The 20750-nt window shown below is 37.2% G+C and overlaps 1 long non-coding RNA gene across 1 annotated transcript; it reads right to left on the reverse strand.

Moving 5' to 3' along the window:
* Positions 1-262: 262 nt before the first annotated feature.
* On the reverse strand, positions 263-19754 carry LOC141544625 (uncharacterized). Its single transcript, XR_012482710.1, has 2 exons — positions 19553-19754; positions 263-2627 (listed from the first exon to the last, which is right to left on the reverse strand). It is a non-coding gene; the product is annotated as an uncharacterized LOC141544625 (long non-coding RNA).
* Positions 19755-20750: the final 996 nt, after the last annotated feature.

Here is a 20750-nt window from a genome sequence, read left to right on the forward strand (position 1 = left end):
GAATTATTCCTTTAAATGTCTATTAGCAAATAACAAATAGTTCATTAAAAAAATAATAATAAATCATGATTTCAGGTCTTCTTGAAGCACACTTTGAGAAACTCAGACTCAGAGACGGAGTGAAGTGACATATCCAGAGAATATCAGGAGTACCTATCTCTGAGAGCAAGCTGCTAATGTTCCTATTAACTCTTTAAAATTTAAAAGCTCTTTACATATAAAAGTACAACTTGTGATAACAAAAAAGAGAGAGAAAGCAAACTGTGGAGTATAGATTTAATAGGATATATCTATATCATGAGGTGAATATGAAATCCTCACAGAAAGATGGGAAAATGAAATAAGGAAGTAGAGACAAAAGAATAAAATTTATAGAGAAAGAATAAACATGTATATGTTGCTGTTGTTAAGTCATTTTCAGCTGTGTCCAACTCTTCATGACCATGTTTATGGTTTTCTTGGCAGAAATAATGGAATGATTTGCCATTTCTCCAGCTCATTTTACAGATGAGTGAACTGAGGCAAACAGGGTTAAGTGACTTGTCCAGGTTCATCCAGCTAGTAAGTGAGGCCATATTTGAACTGAGGAAGATGAGGCTTCTTTACTTTAGGTCCAGCACTCTATTTACCCATTGTGCCAATCACTTATATAGTATAGTGCCTGTTATGTATCAGGCACTGTGCTAAACTTTTTACAGCTATTATTTGATTTTCACAACAACCCTGCAATACAGGTGCTGTTATTAATCCTATTTTATATTTGAGGAAACTAAAGCAAACAAACAGCAATTAAGTAAATTGTCTAGGGTCACAAAAGGATTAGTTCCTCAGTCACTGGATTTCCATCTCTGAGACCCAGAGTTCTATCCACCGACCACTAGTTGAAACACTGCTGAATCAAAGGGTCTGCACCTTTTGGTAGCCCTTTAGGCATAGCAGAACACACTTTTTCAAAAACTTTATTTCATTAAATATTTCCCATTTACACATAAAACATTTTAACAATCATTCTTTAACATTTTAAGTCACAACACACTTTGAAGTTTAATCTGCATTATTAAGATTTTCTCTATCACTTTAAGTCTAGAATACGAAAATGACAATATTCATACATTGAATATTCATATATTCAAATATGAATAAAACATAGATCAAACCCCAATTTGTATTTTGCCAATTTTTGAGGTATAAATGTTCACACTGAAAATTTAACAATCAGCTATTATGCACAAAAAGCTTTCCATGTTAGAAAATAAAAACACTAGCTAAGATTTGCAAAGTACATTTAGACTATTATCTCATTTAACTCTCACAACAACACAATAAAGCAATTACTCTGTCTTTAGTGATGGGGAAATTGAGGTTGAAAGAGGTTGTTCTGGGTCACACATGAGATAGTGTTTGAAGCAGGATTTAAACTCAGATACTTCTAACTCCAGGATCATTAGTCTCTCTACTATGTCACCTAGCTGGCTCTAAGAGAACACAGCCTGTGACTACAAGTACAGATAAACCAGGTGATCTAATATTTTATGTAGATTGGAAGATGAGGAAATGCATCCAAATGCAAGACGTCATGATGATCCCCTTACAATTCTTCTGACCATTAAACTTCTGCTCCCAGTGTCTCTTAACTTTTGTACCAATCATTCAACATTTATTAAGTACCTATTATGCTCCAAGCATTATACTAAGTGCTGGAGATACAATGAAAAGCAAAAGTTAGTCTCTGACCTCACATAGAAGGGAAAGGGGAGATGGACAAGACAACATGCAAACAACAACATATAAAATACATTTAAAATAATTAACTGAGAGGAGTTACTAAAATTAAGGAGTATGGGAAAAGACTTTGTGTAGAATGTGGGGTTTTAGGGGCAGCTAGGTGGCACAGTGGATAGATCACCGGCCTTGAATTCAGGAGGACCCGAGTTCAAATTCGGTCTCAGACACTTAACACTTCCTAGCCTTGTGACCCTGGGCAAGTCACTTAACCCCAGCCTCAGGGGGGGGCGGGGGGACAAAAAAAAAAAAAAAGAATGTGGGATTTTAGTCTGGATTTAAAGGAAGCCAGAGAGGTCAGTAGTCAGAGTGGGGGAGTGATAGCATTCCAGGCATGGAGGACAGTTAGAGAAAATGCTCAGAGAGGAGAGATAGGGTATCTTGTTTGAGGAATAGTTTGAGGCTAGTGACACTAGATTGAAGAGTACATGTAGAAGATTTAAAATATAAGAAGATTGGAGTAGTATTTCCCCCCCAAGGCAGAAGACCAGGCTTTGAGGCTTGATCGGATGGCATTCTCCTCTAAAAGTCTTGTATTTGATGGAATGGTGTTTCTTCTCTTCCAACATAAAGCAGATCAGAGAGCAGACCTAGCCTATGCAGTGGTATCCACTCTTCCTTCCCCCAAAGACAGGAGACTGGTAGATGATGGAATGGCATTTCTCTTCTTCCTGATGCAGGCTGAAAACCAGGCAGGAGACTTGAAATAATTGAAAGACAGTTCTTTTTTTCCCATTGGGGAGGCTGGAGATTAGGTGAGAGATACTGGATAATGAAATAATGCATTTCCCCCTCATTGCAAAAGCAAGAGAGTGGCTTGAGATGGAATGGTGTTCCTTGTTTTCCTGTGGAAGTTTGGAGAACAGACAATTATGTCAGGATGCCCCTTTTTAAGGATACTTAATTGTTTACACAAAAAGTCACGATCAAGTTACTTCTGAGATAAATTCTAAAAAAGTTCCTAGGAATTTGTCATAAAAACTACAGTAAGTTTCCTATATTTGGACAGTATTTATCAGATGCCCCTTATGAAAAGTACTGTGCCATGGGAAAACACACACACAAAAAAAAAACCTACTACCAGGGCCTTTTTCTTAAGTAGCTTATCACTTAGAGCTGAGAAACAGGACAAAATTCATGAAAAAAAAGGGCATTAAAATAGTTATTAAAATACACAAAGAAAATGAAACCTAATAGCATTATAACTGACATAGTTCACTTGTAAAAGTGTTTTCCTTTCTATAACTCCATGAGTTAGGTAGTACAGATATTATTATTTCCATTTTACAGATGAGGAAACTGAGGCTTGACTCACTCAAAGTCACATTGCAAGTAAATGCCACAGGTGAACTCAAATCCAGATTTTACAACTATTCCAAGTTCACTAAATTATGTTGCTTAAGGCTCCAGAAGAGAACAAAAAGAATAAAAATTACCATTATATTTCTTGGCCTAACTGAGGAGGAGGAAAAATAGATAAGATAAGGGGACAAAGGAAAGCTAATGTTTGTCTATTTTCAAGACAGTATAAATAATGGTATACATGGCAGAAATTATAGCCAGAGAGCCCAAATCACATAATGATTAAAAACAGTATGAGTATTCATTGAGTGGCCATGCAATATAGAATCTTTCTCAGAATAATATTTTATAGTAATAGTTACTCTTTGATCCCAACTATTTCAAAGCACCACATAAACATTAATTAAATGTTGCAACAGTGCAGCAGGGAAAAAAATTATGATACTCCATTTAGGAGTAACAGAGAAACTGAGGTATAAGAGTAAGGGAATTATCTTAAGAGTTACAGAATGAGCCAGCAGCCTAAACAGGAAACAGGCCAAAACTAATTCATATATGAGTTCCTATTTATCCCATAAATAATTGGATATATTTACTTCTTACAAAATTCTACTCTCTTAGCCTCACCTCATATGAAAGTGACTGTGTGGAGCCCACAGAGAGCTTGAATTCAAATCACAGTAGCCCCAGGATAGTGAGAACCAAAACATGGTTTAACAACAGAACTTTTATTCAGGGTGATGGAGATCAAAGATTAAATAAGGAAAACTCATGAGCATAGCAGCAGGGAAGCTCCATTAACAACTCTATAAGACGTCCTTGACTATCTATAGTCACTAAATAAATCTGGAGGCTTCAGGGAACCTAAGCAGGACAATCCCTTTTATGTGGAGCCCATTTAGTCACATGGGTACCTGGGCAGTTACGTAGAAGGCAGTTGGCTACTAGGCTTTTCCAGGTGTTGATAATTCCACTGCGCAGGTACAGAAAGCAATCACTATGACCACTAGAAACTAGGAGATATGCTGTATGACCATAGAAAAGCTTTTCCAAATTCTCTATATCTACACCAGGAAACATGTTGGTGGAGCACAAGCTTACAAAGCTGAAAGGACCTATTAAGGTTCATATACTAGCCAAGCAATGTAAGTCTGTTTTTAGAGACTAAATGATAATTTTTTTAAAATCACCTCAACTTATAGAAACCATCTGCATAAAACCATCAATGAAATTATATGTCTATTATGAACTAAAGATAGTGCTTCTCCCCACCTCTCGAAATTAGATCTTCACCTTTGCAAAGAGTGGGATATTGCTTTTAAAATTTCTTCTTTGGGACCAAGCATATTCTTTATAATTTTTTGTAAAATTACATTCAATTTTGATTATTCCCTAGTTGTTGTTTTTCATTTACTTTGTGGTAGTTACTGCATATATTGCTTTCTTAGTTCTTCTTGTTTTAATTCTCACCAATTCATATTCTTTATCCTGCTTCTGTAGTTATCACATTGCTTTTTTATAACACATTAATATTCATGTGCTATAGTTTATTTAGCAATTTCCCACTCAATGGTCACCTACTTTTTCCATTAAAAAGTGCTGCTATAAATATTTTGGTGTAGAGGGAAATGTTTTTTCTCAATGAATTCTTAGGATATATGTTCAACATATAGATTGGTACAGTAAACATATATAACATTAGCCTCTCATATCTGTTTCTCTTAGTTCTCACTCCCAATTCATCCCAGCTTCACAAATTATTTCATGTCTAAAAGAGAATATCTCTTTTTTGCTGTTATCCCTCTTTATCTGTACATTAAGTAAATCCCATTAAATACTTTGGGTTTTTATTGACCAATAAGTTTATCACACTTCAAAGGTATAGATGTAAAAGTGAAGAAAAAAAAAAAAAAAAAAAAGAGGTAAAAGCAAAAATTTTAAAAAGACTGAAGATTCCAGATCCCCAATCTTCTTTCATGTGACCCAGCAGACACAGATAGAAATTGGAAGTAAAAATGGGTACCTATAAGGACAGTTTACTTTCTCTTGGGTAGAGGAAGAAGGAAAGGAAGAAAGTGTCACTGTCCCATGACCTGGATCAACAGTTCAGATTTCAACTAGTTCATAAATCATGGTCATATCAGCCCTAAATCAGGAATTATTATTCCACTCATATAAATAAACACAACTCCCAGCACCTCCAATAACTACTTTTCACCCACCATTATCAATAACCCCTCTCTGGCATCTTCCTTGTTCTAACTACAAGTCTTTTCAACTTCAAGGTCGGAATTAAATGCTGAAAGTAAATCCACCCTAGGCAGCAGGACAGATACATAAGTTTCTCAAGCTTCCAGAGTCAGTTCCCTGATATATATGACTAAAATGAGGGTTACATACACCTTTAAGAACTATTTCTAGGAATTAGGAAGTAATCTGTTATATCAGATTTTTTTTTTAATACCTTAACCTTAAGAACTGAATTTATGTTTTAAGATTCTTATTTACCTCTTCCCTTTCCCTCTGACATATTAAAAAAAAAATTTATATGTAGTTAAAGTCTTTAGGAATTTTAGGAAATTGGTTTTCAACTATTCTGTTGAAAGCAGGAGATATAGAAAGAGTGTATCTTCAACATGACTAATATAAGTAAATATGTGTAAAATGATTGTATCTCTATAACCTATATCAGATTGCTCGTTTTCTTAGGAAGAAGAGGGGAAGGAAAGGAGGGAGGAAGAAAAGAAAATTTGGAACTCAAAAATCTTTCAAAAATGAATACTGAAAGGTATCTTTACATATAATTAGAAAAATAAAATGCAATTGAATTTTTTTAAAAAGAGTAAACTTTTTAATATTTTTTTTTAATTTAACTCAAGAGCTGGATTCATCCCTAGAAAAAGCAGAATATTAGCTGTGTTCTGTTGGAAATGGTGCCTCATATCACAGAATTACAGAACATCAAAGCAGGAAGACAATCAAGGAACCACCTAAGCCCCAGCTTTTTAAACTGAGTCACGATCCCATATGAGATCTTGAAACTAAATGTGGAGGTCACAAAATAATGATTTATTATCAGTAAATGTTTGATTTGTATACCTATTTTATATATCTATATATCCAAAATCATATAAAAATTTCTCAGATAAAAAAAGTATCACGAGTGGGAAAAATTTAAGCCCTGACCTGGACCAACCAATCCTCTTATTTGACAGATGCAAAAAACCAAAATCTTGTCTGACAACCTTACTGTGAAAGGGAGATGTTCCTAGCTGCTTCCAAGTAATAATAAAAACTCTGACGATTACCAGGAATACTTCAGGTCAGAATCATGAGAAGCTGTCTCTTGCTTAGAACAAGATTATTTCCTCATCTGGAATAAGCAGGAAAGGATGATGTGCTTTGCTTTATTTCACCAAAGCAAAGAAAGCTCTTCCTCCTACTGAGTACTAGGAAAGTATACTGTTAACAAATCAAGCCTCAGTCTAGCCCCATCACAGAATCTCAATTTATAAAGTATTACGGAGGGCCTCTTTGTGGCTAGGAGAATTTGGTGTGTTGCTGTTTTTGTTATAAAGATTTATAGAGCCTGTTTATAATACTGTATTCTTAATTGTACGGCTAATATATTTAAAACACATGTGGTTACTGCAGCTCTGGTTCTATTTTAAATGGCTTAGTGAGTTTTCCCCATCTATTCACAGAAGTACCTACATCTGGAAACTATCATAATATCCAAAAGACAACACCAGTATGGCTAATTAAAAGGCATAGACACCAATTTGACCATAAGCAAGATCCCTATATTTCACCGTGGTGGGCCAAATAAGTTACACTGGGGTTAATGACATCCTATGTTCCTATCCTTCCTTCTAGGAAGGCAAGTTTAGGGATGGTCTGATTGAATGAATATAAAAGCATTTATTAAGTATTTAGTAGGTGCCAAGTACTATGCTAAGCTTGGGTGGGATTTCTTAATACACACAAAAGTTATTTTCAGATTTCAGAGTGAACAAATCTTCATATGCTCCAATGTGTGAAAGAAAGTGCTTTGCTTGCATCTGACTTAATTTTTTTAAATTAGAGGATGCTCTTGAACCTTCTCTCTCCTTTCTCATATCATGATTATACTTTTAGAATTTTTTCACCTTTTTGATTAAAAAAAAAAAAAAATCCAACTTCCCTGTCACAGAAACCCAGGGAAGCATAGAATTACAGTGTTATTGTTTCCTCTTAGTCTGACTAGTACACAAAATAACCATCTTTGGTAGATAAGTAGTATATGATATTAAGTGGTGACAGGGGTCATTTTATGCACTGATGACACTCATCTTATCTTTTAACTATCAGAACTGAAAGTTCCAGGCACAGATTCTTTGCCACCTACCTACTCACACTTACCTAATTTACCTCTCATTGCCCCAAGTCAAGTAGAGGTTTCACAATCTCTGGTCAGCACAGTAAGTAGCCTTCAGAAAAGTCTAAAACACCTGAGATCTCAATGGCAGAAGCCAATGTTGTCTAGATTTGGGGGAGAGGGGGAGGATTCCCTCCAGATAGTTTTTGTTGTAGATTGAATGTCTTTATTTTCTTAGTTTTTCCTGCTCTGGAGATATAACCCTTTTCACTTATACTTAAGTTTGCAATTCAAAGAACATTTAAATAGGATATATTTTTCAAAGAATTTAGATTTTGGATCACTACAGATAGCAGCAAATAGCATCACTGCTGAACTTTGCCAAAAAATCTTCTGCATCTTGGAGTACCAATTCTCCTGGCTGTGAAAAACACATAAATACACTATAATCCAAACTACTCATAGTTACATAGAAAAAAAGGAAAAAGCTTCCAAATTGCTAATAAAAATATATCACATCTACCAGATTGGTAAAGTTGACAAAAAAGAAAAATGGCAAATATTGGAGAGGTTGTAGGAAAAGAGACACATTAGTGTACTCTTGGTAGTGGTGTGAATTGCTTCAGATATTCTAGAAGGCAATTTGAAATTATGTTACAAAATTTATTAAACTGTATATGCCCTTTGACTCAGAAATACCCTAAGCCTATATCCCAAAGAAATCAAAGAAAGAGAAAAAAAATCTTACATGTACATATAAATATTTTTGTATTGGCAAAAACCTGAAAAATAAAGGGGTGCCTATCGATTGGGAAATGGCTGAGCAAATTATGATACTTGAACATAAATATTATTGCTATAAGAGATGGAGAAAAAGATGGTTTCAGAGCAATCAGGGAAGACTTGAACAAACTGATGCGAGTGAAATGAGTAGAACCAAGAGAATAATGTTTACCATAACATAATATTGTTTTTTAAAAAATCTGAAAGACTCAAGAATTTCAATTATCAAAAATGATTAAATGAGAGATGATTAAATTAAATTATTAAAGAAAATTTCAAAGGACTAATGATGAAGAATACTGCTGATCTCGTGACAGAGAAGTGAGGGATTAATATGAGATATACTGCTAAGGCTTCATCGGATATCTCATAGGTGTTTCATAAATGCTTTTTGAATGAAAAGAATAAATATACTATAGGCTCACATTTTTAAACACTAATGCAAATTAAAACTAAAACAAAATATTTCCCATAAACACTTCTGCCCATCCTAATCATGACAAATCTCCCAAATGGACCATATGATGATAGGTTAACATTGGCAAGGAAACCACTATCTATATTTTAAGCACTGATGTCACTGAGTCAGCCTTAGCCTAAAAACCAGGAGTGCTCTACTGTTAGATTACCTTAACAGAAACTTAATAAATGCTTGTTAATATCTGCCTATAAGTCATTTCTAAGATTTATAGTAACAATATGTTTGAAAAGACTAAGCTTCAGAAAATTAAAATGAACAGAGACTTTTTATGGCCATTTGCCTGACAATGGAAGGTGAAAAAGAAGATTTAACTAGTTGATTTTCCAAGTCTACAGTTTCTTTTGAAATATGATAGATACTTTTTTTTTAATGTGAATATTTTTGAAAGGAGAGAATTTGGAACTGAGAATTTATCAGAGAAAAAAGTGAATATCATTTCTTACAGCTTAATGAAAATCTATTTTCTCTTTCTCTTACTTTGCCTTTCCATTGAAATGAAAAAAAAAAAAAGAAAAGAAAAGCAAAAACAATCCTTGTAATAAATATGCATAATTAAGCAAAACAAGTTAAAAAATGTATGTCTCATTCTGCATCTTGAGTCCTTTAAATTCTATGAAGGGATGGTGGTATGCACCATTGTTGGTCCCCTAGAGTGGTAAGTCAGTTATTGCACTGGCCTTTCAAAGCTGTTTGTCTTTAAAATGTCATTCTTTCATTTTTTTTTTCTGGTTCTGCTCACTTGTATCAGCTCATTCAAGACTTCCCAAGTTTCTCTGAAACTATCTCTTCCCATTTCATTCACAGATCATATTTGCTCAGCTATTCCCCAAATGATGGGCAACCGTTCATTTCTTGTTCTTGGCCACTATAAAAAGCTGCTATAAATAATTTTGTACATATGAGTCTGTTCTTTTTCCTTTGGAGTATGGGCCTAGTAATGGTATCTCTGAGTTAAAGATGTAGTTTAAAATGTTACTCCTTTCTAAGACTGTAGTTTTAAGGAGATATAATGGCAAGCCAGGTAATCTGTGACCACACATCATCCCAGGGGACTGCTTTCTACCCCAACAACAATAGAAACCAACCCCACAAATAAGTCTGGGTAAACTTTAATGATCTTCCAAAGCAGATAAGATATACCCTCTCTCCTCCTTCCCTCCCCACCCATAAATCCTTACCCCTGGAAGATATGAGGAAGCAACATTTACTTGAGAGCCGGGGGCAGGCAGGGATTGTATCACAGTACAACCATCAGCAGCAGCTGTGGTTTCTGAATTTGGGGAATCAGCAGCAGCCCCATAAACATGGGTTCCTTTGGTGTCAGGTAGCAAAGATCCAGGCACAGTCCCAGGAGCAAGCTCGTCAGGCACTAGTCTATAGGTAAACTTACTTCACTAGACATGCTGAAAGGAGAAAGAAAGGTGAAGGAGAGGAGGGCAGGCAGCAGAGGAGGGCACAAGTCCCTCCTAATCCTTTCCAGTCTCAGCAGTAGCAGTTTGTGGAAATATGAGGGCTTAGCTAAAAGCTACGAGCATGCCCTGAGAGCTGGCACCCTTCCAACAGCATAGACAGAAACCAAGATCCCTCAGAAAATGAAGAAGGCCTCAAACCTAAAATAACTGCCTGAGAGCTCTATGCTGAGCCCTCTCTACCTTTAAAGCCCAACTTAGTCACACAGCCATTTCTACAACACTGGTACAGTGGAAATAGCCCTGCTGTCCTGGTGAAAAGATTTCCATGGAAGTTTTAGTTACCTATGGAACTCTGATCTAGCCACATCTATTCTCTAAACTTTACTTTCCTCATTTGGAAAATGTAGGATTACTGTAGATTTCGAGCTCTCCTAAGTATGGAAAGGGAGCATGACAAAGGTGATGAGCTCCTACTTTGAAAAGGATCTGCCTTAAGGAGAGGATCCAATTCAGTTCCAATAGATCAGTGATGAACAAAAGCAGCTACATCCAGCGAAAGAACACTGGGAAATGAGTGTGAACTGTTTGCATTTTTGTTTTTCTTCCCTTTCTAAATTTGATTTTTCATGAGAACTGTATAAATATGTACATATATATTGTATTTAAGATATACTTTAACTTGTTTAAGATGAAAAAAAAAAAAAAAAAAGGAAAAGGATCTGCCTTTCAGTGCTGACTGCTAATTACTAATTGTGTAGCCTCTCTAGAACTCAGTTTCCTCATCTGTAAAATTAGGACATTGAAGTAAATGACTTACCAGTGCCCTTTCAGTTCTAAATTGATGATCTTTTATTGAGCAAACTCTAGTGGGATTTTTCTTTATATTCTCCAAAACTTCACACTGTTCCTCAGCAGGAAAAGGTGCTTGCTTAGTAAATGCTTGTTAAGTTGACTATATTATGGAGAAAATATTTTTGAACCTCTAAAACCTATAGGAATGTGAGTTGTTCATCTAAGTAGGTAGAATGAGTGTTTTCCCTTGTTTTATGTTAAACATTCAAAGTTTATAAAATAAAATAACTAAAACTGCTTTGGGTTGCTTTGTTTTGGAGGGTTTTTATGTCCAAAATGCAAAGTGTTTCGAATTCCAAATTAACAAAATTGTGATCCTTTTTAATTGTAGAGATTTGGGTAGATGTTACACTCTCCTTGGTAAATTAGACTCTTGTCAGTAATACATTGATTTCTTATCACTACACATGTTCCAGGTGGTGGTCTCATATCATCTCAAAATAGTACAGGCACACATTGCTGATAATATTCGAGTGATCAGAATGTAATGTCACACTATCTACAATATAACCTCCAACATGATCACCTTTATTTGTTTGCTCTTTGCTCTAGAATCTATAACATTTAATATTTTTAAAAAAGAAAAAGCACTTCATGTTTACCCTTAAAATAGGCAAAAAAAAAAAAAAATTTCCATTCCCATAAAGAAGCAAAATGATAATCCTTAGACTTATCTTTTTTTTTCTTTTAGCAAAACATCACCATGAAAACTTTCTGATAGTATTTTTAAAAGATGGGTTTCCCCCCCTCCTTGAAGAAAATGACAGCATTTTACTATGTATAGAGCATACGGGAGAAGTCTCTTTAAAACTGAGGCTTAAAATGCACCTGTAGCCCTAAGGACACAAAATACAACTTTAGTTTGTGTGCAACAGTGCACTTGCTGCTAGGACTTGTAGGAATTGATGCAAAGCAAGGTGAGTGAAAACAGGAGGATGATTCATACTATAGCAAAAACATTATAAAGAAAACCTGCTTTGAAAAACTTTAAAACTCTAATCAAAATAGTGATCAGCCACTACCAAATAGTACCAATGATGAATCAAGCTACCGATTTCACGTGGTAGAGTAATATGCCATTATATTCATATAACATAATTTGTTCAATCATTCCTCAACTGATAGATACTGACTTTGTTTCTCATGTTTTACTCTCATAAAAAGATATGCTATAAATATTTTTGGACATATGGGTCCTTTTTTTTGAGGTATAGACCTAGTAAGGGAAATAGATTCCTAGTGATGTTCTGGGCATGGTTCCAAGCTGCTTTCCAGAATGGTTGATCCAATTCATAGTTCCACTAATAATGCTCTTGTTTGAATATCTCCCTGAAAATCCTTCCAAGACTGACATCTTTTCTTTTTGGTAATTTTTATCAGGGGGTTTTAAGTAGAACCTAAGAGTTAATTTATTTTTCATTTCTCTGGTTATTATTGATTTGGAACATGTTTTCAGATAGCAACTGACAAACTGGATTTCTTTGTTTGAGAATTACCCATTCATATCTTTTAACCATTTTTCTATTGAGGAATAACTCTTATTCTTATTTAAATGAATCAGTTCTTTATATAGCTTGGATTCTCAGATTTAATAGAGAAAATTGCTGCAAAGATTTCCTCATGGTTAGCATAAAAACTTCTCAGTTTAATTCCTAACAAAACTCTATTTTCTACAAGAGACTTTGTCCAAACTTTTCCAGTATTTTCCCTCTTTTAATTATTTCCTATTTCTTCTGAATATAGTTTGCTTTGTATATATTAATTTAGTGTTGTGTCCCACATTCAATTATATGCTCCTAGAGGGCAGGAGTTGTGTTTTGACTCATGCTTAGACAGTGCCTGGCCTGTTGTATATGTTTAACAAATTCTTATTTAGTTGAATATCTTTTAAAATTGACTATTTTGTCTTCTGTGATCTTGTCTATTAATTATTTGGTCATAAACTCATCCCAAGTTGAGTCTTTGCTCCTCTAATTTTCTTATGATGTGATCTGTCACATCCAAGTCATACATCCATTTAGAACTTATGTTACTCATCATCTATATTTTTCCTGATACTATATTACACTGTTCACTTGCTTCTGTTTAGTGTGTGATTTTTATTTCTTTAAGGAACTATACGTAACTAAATTCATGCAGGTATTGAGTGTGATTTGGTAAGTTGACTTCCAATTGAATGATACTTCCTTTTCTATTATTAGTTGTTATTATTAAGTAAATATAATATTTATTTTTGTGGGCTTATTTTGTTGACTGCAATTTTTCAGAAGCTATTAAGAGTCTCAATTATTTTCTTTTCTGATTCGTTAGATTTCTAAGCCATCATGTTATCAGCAAATAGGGAAGAGAAAATGGGCTGCTCTTTGCTTCCCTTTATGTCTTTAATTTCTATCTCTGGTTTTTTGGTTATACATCCAAAAAGCTTTTGTTATGATAATACACAGTGAAAATAATCTGAACCTGGAGTCAGGAGATTTAGGTTTTAGGTCTATTTTCTTTTTTTTCTTTCTTTTTTTTTTTTTTGCCACTAACTGGCTATAATATAAATGTTACTTGACCATTCTAGATTACTCTTTTCTCACCAGTAAAATGAGAGAGTTGAATTAGATTAAATCTTGGTTTAATTTCACCTCTAAAATGGAAATTATTTGAAGTTATTTATTTTTGTATTTAGAAATTTATAAGTTACCTTGATAATGATACAGTCAACAAAGACAAAAGATATTAATTCAAGCAGGATAACTTATCCATACACTGCCTCTAATCTTTGTTAATATTCATAGAATTAAAGAATTGGGAAAAACCTCAATTGTTATCTAGTCAAATCTGTCTGAAAAGAATCTCCATTATAACATATCCAAGAAGTGATCATTCATTCTCTTTTCTAAGATTTCTATTAAGAAGAAACCTCTTGAGGTATCTCATTCTCTTTCTATATTCAAATACATCTACCATCTCATTGATTTAGGTTCAGGTATCTCATTCCTTTTCTACATTCAAATACATCTATCATCTCACTGATTTAGGAGTTCACACACACAAATACACAAACACACACACACACACACACACACACACACACACACAATGATGTAAAACACAACCCTGTATTCTTTGTGACTCTTGTCCATGATTTCTCATAAATTTGTTAAAGGAGATACACTTAACATGCTAGAGACCTTTCTCGCTTTCTTCTGACATCCTGAGGATGCCATGTAGAATTCTGTTAATCACTCTTTCCATTCCTTTACCATATGACTTTCAATCACACATTACTTTAATGACATCTTTTACTCCTATCTTTCTCTGAAATTCTTCATTGGTTAAATGGTATACATGTCTATTATGAGCCTCTCTATTGCCTTGTATATTTATTTTTCATTCTTCAAACTATATATTTATTTTTGTCAGCTTTAAAAAAAGGAAAGAATCAGAGAATTCTTACATTTATGCCACCAACTTCTGAATTTTTTTTTATATTTTTCTTGTTTCCAATTAAAGGTCACACATAGGTATTATCTTCCACTTTCTCCCCCCTCTTGATCATAATCTATTACACTTAAAAAATTATTTTTTGTAGCAGTCTTTTGAAGGCTTTATATATAATATTTAAAATAACATGGTCACTGAAAGGTCATTTTAGAACCACTGTAGCTTAATAAGTCATTATAGTAATTGTCTAGCTCCATATATACATGTATATAGAAGAATCGTGTAATTGCTTCTATATGATCAAAAGGTAATTCTCTAATTTGTATTAAATAGCATACTAAAATCCACATTCCCTAAATTAAATTTTTTTCTTCTTCAACCTCTGCAATGAGATTTTTAACACTCTTTTATTAAATATGGTATAACACCAGTTCCGATCTTCATGACCTTTTTTCTGGGACTACTGTAACGTACCCCTTATTGATCTACCTGCCTCCAGCCTTTCTTCATCTTTCATACTGCTTCTCTCCTAATTTTATGAATATATAATAATAATAGCTTACTTTTATATGTTTTTAGATCTGCAAAGTACTTTACAAATATCACCTTCCTTTTAAAATATTTTTTATTGATATCATTGGTTTTAACTCTATTTCCCAAAGAGTCTCTCCACAGGTTATGACTTTGTGTTGCATAGGCAGACTAATAATGTAGTCCATTAGCACTTCTTACTAGAGAGAGAGTGGAATATAATGGAATAAACATTAGATTTGGAGTTGGAAGATCTGAAATTTGAATCCTATCTCTGTTGCTTACTACCCGGTGTTACACTGGGGAAGTCAGTTGACACTTCTAGACCTCCTTTTTCTCATCTGTTAAAAATTAAGGGATTCAACTAAATTAAGAACTCATCCAGTTCTAAATCTACCATGATCTTGGATTTACAAATGTACAATGCCCTGGACCTAGAATAGGTCCAAGTATCTGAACTGGGAGAAGTGGGCTGCCTCACATTTGGGAAATTGTATAATACTTTCTTTCAGATTTCCTAAATTGCTCCTTGCCACTTCTGTCATGTCCAATTCTACATGACCCCATTTGAGGTTTTTCAGGTAAAGATACTAAAAAAAACACTCCAATCTCAGAATTTCAAAAAATTCAAAAGGCAATATTAAGACACCGGTGGACGTAAGTAGGCTCTAGTGTGTTATCACTTGTACATGAGAAATAGTAAAGAGACATGATCAAAGCCTGTATGATTAGAAAAGGAGGTGGGCAAGTCATGTGGCTAAAGAGAAAGAAGGATGACAAGATTGCTCAAATATTGTATTGGGTACCCACAAAATATCAAAAGACCAAGAGAAAGGACTACAGTGCTTGGAAAGATCTTTTATGAAAAGATTTGTAAAAAGATAGACAAGTACTGCATAAGATGGGAAGGCATGATGAGTTGTGATCTATACTAAATTTACGGACATTGATGAAAAATCATGGAAATATCAAAGCATGAGTATACATGTCTTATACTCAAACACATAACCTCCATTAAAATATAATGTCATTGAGGAAAAAGACCGTTATTTAATGTTCATATCCCTAAAGCTTAGCATTTTCCTATTGATGAGTAGTTCCTCACTGGGTCACTTTTCAAATTTAGTATCACTGCACCTTATTTTAAAACTACTTTATTGCTTAAATTCTAATTTACAAAATTTGTGATTCATAAGTTAAACTTATTTGTTTTGTTAAATGATTCAAATGAATAACTTTTAAATTCAATTCAGCAAATATTTAATAACTGTCTACTATGAACAAAATACTGTTCTATGTGCCAGGGATACTAAGACAAAATTCAATTTATTGAGCACATACTATGTGTCAGATTGTTCAAAAATTAAATACTTCAGACTTCAAGGAGCTTACATTCAAATTGGAGAAACATATAAGTATACATTATATACATATAAGTATACAAAGTATATATTGTGGATGGAATGTTGAGTTACTGGAACTATTAGTCAGGCAATCTGAAACAAAGTACACCATGGAGAATTAAATGAAATAAAATGGAAAAGATAAATGAAAACAAGATTGTGAAGAGCCTTAAATGACTGGGCCAAAGATTTTGTATTTTACCTTAAAGTAAGCCACTGAAAATTTGGGGGAAGGAGAATAGAAATTGGAAGAAGAGAAAGGACAAGATCAGCTAAGTGTTTTAATGATATCCATTTGACAGCCAGGGATGGAAGCAGGGAGACCAATTAAAAAGAATGTTGAAATAGTTCATAAAGAAATAAGAAGAATTTGAATTAGGATAGAGTAGGATGAGTGGAGACTGTGGAGGTAGAGTCAAGAAGATTGGCCAGTTGAATAGAATGGGGGAGGGAGGGGTTAAAAAAGGAAGAGAGGGGAAGAATTGTATATGACTCCAAAAGTGGGAACTTAGGTAACTAGAAAGATGGGGGAGGCATCAACAGAAATGGGGAACAGTAGAAGGAGATGGGGTTGGAAGGAAATGAGTTCTATTTTGGAGGCTTGACTTTCCCATATTGATGGGACCTCCAAATGTTAAAGCCTAACTGAAAGATTGGCACTGGATATATAGATTTGGGAATCATCTGCCTAGATTGAACCCTTAGATAAGATTAGGTCTAGATGTAGATTTGGGAATCATCTGCATAAAGAAGATTTTTTATTTAGAAAACTGTTTAGATCAGCAAGGGAATGTAAAAATAAAAAGGACCCAGGAGAAAGACTAAGAGAAAGAGAATACTACATATTGCTAGAAAGCCTTTTCTTCCTGCTTCTATCATAAGGGTTATGGAACTGGAAAGGAACTCAGAGGCCATTTAGTCCGACTCAAGGTCATACAAGTAGCAAGTTTAATTTTTCTTTCACTTCTATGAATGAGATGTATGAATGTAGGTATTCACTTTTATGGGTGATGCACACTGAAACAAACCCACATGGCTCAATAAAATAAACTCCAAGTGCACACCAGAATGGAATTATCTAGTAGCATTCTGTGACCTTATGTATCTAGTTAAAATCACTTGGTGTTGAATCAAATTATTAAGAGAGTGACAAGCCACATCTAACCTATACCAGAATTCTTGCTGTCTTGGGAAGCAGAAAGGAAGAATTTAGAACATAAGGTTTTGCAAAAAATGTTGAAAACTATCTTTGTATATCTTTGGAAAAATAAAATACTATTTTTTTTTTTAAACAGGAGTGACAAACAAAAAGTATATGCTTTCACTAGAAGCAACTACATCACAGGGATGATCCTCAAACCTTTCAGCAGCTCAATTTCAGAAAATCAATGCTTTAAAACATTTCACTCTAAAGATCCTTTCTGAGAGAAACTATCAAAAAAAATCTATGAAGGGGTTGGATTAAACTGCTGAGGTAGTGGAGTGGGGGTAGGGCTTGATTAATGTGCTTCAGGAAGAAAGGTGGAGTTGGTAGTTCTATCTCTTTATGTAAATGTAAGAAGGTAGGGCAGAAACGTATCCTTCGGGCCAGCCGCTCTACCTCTCTCTAGATTGGAAGCATCCTGATTTAGTAACTCAGCTGACCTATGTTCCATTGTTGCCTGTGCTGCTAAGGGGCTGCTGCAAGCATGTCTCTGGGCCCCAGATTTCCTCATCTATAAAATGAAAGAGTTGAACCAGGTGCTCCAAAACGGCTTTTTCTTCACTCTAAAATTCTGTCAGTTATAAAGGTCGGCAATAAATGCCGAAAACGGTTCCTTTTCCAGCCCACAGGCAATCCTAGCGTGTAACTTCTGGGGAGTCCATTTCCCAAACTATACTCTCAGTAAGTATTAAGTGCTAGGCGCTGGGACACTAACAGAAAGAATGAAACAAGGCCGCTCACAAGGAGTGTCTATTTATGAAAGGGCCAGATGCTTCTGAACAAAATCCTTAGGAGTGGCATCTTCCAGGAAGAGTGGCCAGAGAACTTGAAAGGGCTTTCCAGGTTGGGCTGCGCCTGCCCAGTGCCTCTTACCGACTCAGCCACGGCTTGGCCTTTATCCCTCTAAGAGAGGGGGCTGCCGGGGGCACCTTTACACACACTTTTGCCCACACACTAGGCTGCTATCTCCAGCCTACACTCGGGGTAGCTGTTACACAACCAAGCCCTCTTCCCAGGGCCTGCCCGCCTGCCTCTCCGGTTAAAAAATGTTGTCCTCCCGCGGGAGCAGAGCTCGGGGGAGTATCCCATCCGAGGGGTGAAACCACAAGGTGAAGGAGGGGCGGGGGAACGGGGAGTGCAAGCCCATCATAACTCTGGGAGGAAGGGAGGGGTGGGGGCGGAGGAGAAGGGGGGAAGCGGCCCGCCGAAGTGGCTGGGGTAGAAATACTTGTGAAAACTCGGCTGCTTTTTCCTGAGGGCGCTGCATCCGCCCCTGGTGATGCTGGCAGCCTGGGAACAGCAGCTCTTTTCGACTGTCTCCTTATTTATCCACAAGTGCAGTTTCCATGACTCCCCACACCCCCCCTTCTCTTGCTCACCCTAAACCCAAGCAGCCAGCTGCCCCCCACCCTGCCACACGAGGCGGGCAGCCCCGGGCTAGGAGACCAAGCGTGTGCACTAGACCACTAGCCCTAGGCGTAATGGGGTGGGGGGTGGGGGAGAGAAAGGTTGATAAAAGGGAGAGGTCGGAGTTGGGGGGGGGGGGTGTTTCCAAACACCAACACGCGCGTGCGTCCGTGCTCAAGCAGCTGCTTCTGCCCTTTCCTCTCGCATCGCTCTCCCCCTCCCCCTCTGGACTTTGAGCCCGGCTCCGGGTGGTACCCAGACTTGGGAGCGGGCTTCCCGGGGGCTTGCATGCGGGGCTAGGATAACTAGGGCGGGCGGGGCGCTGGCGATATTCAAAGGAAGAAAAGTTGCTGAGTTGCTTCGCCAGTAAAGAAGTTACAGCTGCAAAGGAGGTTTCCCTCCCCCTCCCTGGACTCCTAATCTCTGAACACACACACCCAGTATCACCGCCCCCCCCCCTTTGCTTACACTACCTGACCTCCCGCCTCGTCAGATCTCTGCACCGCCCCCACTCACCCCTGTGTGCTTTCTCGGTACCCCCTCTCGTCCCGCCCCTCCCCCCCACCCGGCTTCCCCTAGAAGCCACGGTCCCTTACAGCCCCGCACCCTGAGAGAGCAGTCGGGAAAAGGCGGTCAGAGACTCGGGTGACCAGGCGGGCCTCGGCTCCGAGCGCCGCAGCATCCCCAGCCAGGCGCCTGCCGGGCAAAACCGCACGGCCTGTGAGCCACGATGAGCAAAGGTTTCCACTGCTGCAGGGGGTGGGGGCGGCGGGGGAAGGCTGGTGCTGTTATCCTATCTTCCCCCGACTTCTTCTCCAGAGCTTTCCCTCCTCCTCCTCCTCTTCCTCCTCCTCCCCCACTCTCCGGGTGTTCTGTGATCCACTCAACTTTTAGCTCGCTGCTTTGCTGAGGCGCTTTCAAACTTTGCAAAACCGAGCAGCCCTCCTCGCTCCTTCCCGGTTTCTAAGTAAAATAGGGTTTGCGAACTTGCCAGCATTTTCCATCCCCTCTGGGAATGGTACACGGAGAGAAGGGAGGTGGAGGGAACCGGAGGGGGGGGGAGGAAGGTTGGGGGTTGATATTGCAAACAGGTGCTCGGTCTTCGGTCCATGTGACTGGGGAAAGGGGCAGCCACAAAAATAAGCTATAGAGGCGGTCGTGGTTGACTAGGGCAGATTTCTCGAGGCTGCTAGCACTTAAGAAACTTTGCTGCAGTTTTCTGTTGCTTATTGGCTGCCGGCTATCCGGGAGGGTGGATTTGCATGTTGCTAAACCAAAGCTGCTGATGCCCTTGCTGGCCACACTGTTCTTTCACCGAAGTGGGAGGAGGAGGAGGGAGCAGGAGGGAAGAGGAAGAGGAGGAGGGAGGGGATGCGAAAGTGGGTCAGGAATGTAACTAGACTCTGCCCCCCCACCCCCCTTTGCTGCAGACGGAGGCGGCGCTGCCTTAGCTATGGAAAGCAAGCAATTTGCTGTTGATGTTCCCCAGCATTATCGGTTGACGGTTACCAGGGGATCCTGAAGGATGTGTTTCCCTGTGACCCTTTGAGAAGAAAACTTAGTTGCCTCAGTAACCAAGTTTGGCTTGGATGCAATGATGCAGTAAATATTATAGGTGAACCTTGGTAATGGAGGAGGCCACAGTTGCATTAGGCTGTAGATTAACTTTCAGCATTCCTGAATTCACACATAAAAAGAAACGGGGAATTGAAGGGTGAATAGTTGGAGCGGTGGTGTTTTTGTTTGGGTTTTTTGGTGATCCAGAAAGCATTCATTATATGTTTTGCATTTGAGTTTAAACTGA

Source organism: Sminthopsis crassicaudata, chromosome 1, assembly GCF_048593235.1.
Source record: "Sminthopsis crassicaudata isolate SCR6 chromosome 1, ASM4859323v1, whole genome shotgun sequence".
In the NCBI taxonomy this organism is placed as follows: Eukaryota; Metazoa; Chordata; class Mammalia; order Dasyuromorphia; family Dasyuridae; genus Sminthopsis; species Sminthopsis crassicaudata.